The 2,546-nt window shown below is 47.1% G+C and overlaps 1 non-coding gene across 1 annotated transcript; it reads left to right on the top strand.

Moving 5' to 3' along the window:
- The first annotated feature begins 1,585 nt into the window (after positions 1-1,585).
- Positions 1,586-1,660, top strand: Trnas-cga (transfer RNA serine (anticodon CGA)). Its single transcript has one exon. It is a non-coding gene; the product is annotated as a tRNA-Ser (tRNA).
- Positions 1,661-2,546: the final 886 nt, after the last annotated feature.

Raw genomic sequence — 2,546 nt, 5'->3', positions numbered from 1 at the left:
TATGATGATGACCATGATGTGACAAAGGAATGGAAATTCAAATGTATTTTTTTTTAATTTACTGAACAAAAATGATGATGAAAGTTATTTCGATAAAGAATTTAAAATAAAAAAAATTATGCACCTGATGAGATTTGCACCCACAACCTCCCGCATGGGAAATACTCATACTAGGCATTACACCACGCAACCAGTTCTTATAACACAGTTTGTTTTACTATTTAGTGCCACGCAAAATTCCGAAATTTTTATTTGTCTATTACTTGCAAATGAGGACCCACCAGAGTGGATGCATGCAGTTTGTGATACCTGGTATCTTAACTACACAACCGTAAGGATGGTTTCAAAAAGTCGGTCTTACCACTGGGGATCTGTCCTTGTTAGGGTTTTTCTCGTACGTCCTTCCTTCAAAGTGCACGGTCGCAAGTGAGTGACTTCGCGCGTAGCCCCCGAACTCTGAAGGTCCAAGGAGGAGGTGGAAGGAACGTTTCAATTCTACCCCCGCCCCCCTTCAGACCACATACGCCGGCAAACACGGCGAGCGCACGAAGTACCTGCTTTTAGCACCGCGGGCTACTGGGACTGTGGAGCGCCATGAATACGCGGAGACGCGCCGCTGGTGCCAACGCGCCCCCCTTCCCCCCCCCCCCCCCCGTCTCCTCCGCCGTCTGCTCAGATTCGCCCCCTCCCCCTCCTGTTCGCCACTCCACCCACACACGTTCTCACGGGACCCTAATTCACGCAACAGCGGAAAGGCGTGGCGCCGTTCGCCGTTCTTCGCCCCGCTCAGAGGTCACCACAGCTTGCGCGGTGTGGCGAGGTGAGGTGAAGGACCGGCCAGAACCCCTGAGAATAATCAGACCGCCGCTGCGGCCAAGGCAGAATTCGAGAAGTCTCCGTCACTTCCTGCCCAAACTACCAATCAATTGCTCGCTTCGTATCTCGCCAATAAGTGAGTCGTCTCGTATTAAAACCAACCATATCCCCTAACGCATATTTTTCAATGTGGATGGAAAGCCTCTAGGGACGGAATAGTGACTGTTACAAACATATTTCTTTCATAGTTACACCCTTAAGGGGAGGTTTACTATCTTTGGACCGAAAAAAGCATGTTCTTCGAGAATTTTTTTCTCGGGATGTGTTATAGATTTCAATGTCAAATTTGGTCAAAACTTTGACTGATATTTCCTCTACAAACTGGAATTTTTTCGACTGGAAACGTCGAAGAGCAAAGGCGGAAGTGCCGTCGGAACGAAACAAAATTTCTATGTAGACCTCCATGAGCGGTATGTCACAAGTCAGCCGGCTCGTCTAAAATCAAAACTAAGTTGACGTTAGCAAAGTATATAAGATTCTTTAGGACTTGTACCATGCTAAAGTTGAAACTTCCTGGCAGATTAAAACTGTATGCCGGGCCGAGACTCGAACTCGGGACCTTTCCCTTTCGCGGGCAAGTGCTCTACCAACTGAGCTACCCAAGCACGACTCACACCCCGTCCTCACAGCTTTACATCTGCCAGTACCTTTGCAAGGTAGGAAACGAGGTACTGGCAGATGTAAAGCTGTGAGGACGGGGTGTGAGTCGTGCTTGGGTAGCTCAGTTGGTAGAGCACTTGCCCGCGAAAGGCAAAGGTCCCGAGTTCGAGTCTCGGCCCGGCACACAGTTTTAATCTGCCAGGAAGTTTCATATCAGCGCACACTCCGCTGCAGAGTGAAAATCTCATTTTGCTAACGTTATTTCGACCATACGAAACAAAATGGCGGCCATTTGAAAAAATAGGTTTTTTTTCCATCGATTTTTCGACTTCGTCGGCGAAGTAAAAACATTTATAGTCGATCGATCGGAATAAAAGTCGTACAACTCCTAGACTATTTAGTTAGCTTCGGCAGAAACAAAGAATCATGCCAATCGGTTCAGTAGATTTGGTTACCATACCGCGCGATAAAAAAAAAATATCATTTCTAGTAAAACGCGTCTGAAGTTTTGACTACATATAAATGCAATATTATGCGACGTGCGTTCAATCTGGTATTCCGGGTCCATAAACTAGTCCTTCCTCTTCCTCATAGAGGGCGTTCTGCTCGATCTGGGCCATCCTGCGCTGTTCCAGAGCCGCTCCTACGGCCGGTGACAAGCGGTTTTCGGCCGCTCGAATCCGGTAGTCGTCCGAATGCTTGGCGAAATGCGTCGAATAGAGTCCCAGGGTGACGTCCATCGTTGTCGTGGTCTTCAGAATTGCTGAACTCCCTTCGTTGAAGCTGCTCATTGTCAGAGAAGTCGCAATCTCCACAATCTCCAGAATGCAAATGCTTGGGGCTGACTTCCGAACACAAGCGTTCAATCTTTCATTTGAATTTTGTGTGTTTCCTCCCAAGCCCTGGTACAATAAACTCGTCCTCCGAAAGGGAAAGAAAACTGGTGCCTGAAAAAAGCCGATTTCAGGCAGGTGCATGTTTTTGTTCAACCGCGAATAACAAACATTTCCGTTCCGTATTTGGAAAATCGTTTCAAGGGTGGATTCTAAACAATTTTATAGATCCAAAAA

Source organism: Schistocerca cancellata, chromosome 12 (genome assembly GCF_023864275.1).
Source record: "Schistocerca cancellata isolate TAMUIC-IGC-003103 chromosome 12, iqSchCanc2.1, whole genome shotgun sequence".
Lineage (NCBI taxonomy): Eukaryota > Metazoa > Arthropoda > Insecta > Orthoptera > Acrididae > Schistocerca > Schistocerca cancellata.
This window is presented reverse-complemented; position numbering and strand designations above follow the sequence as displayed.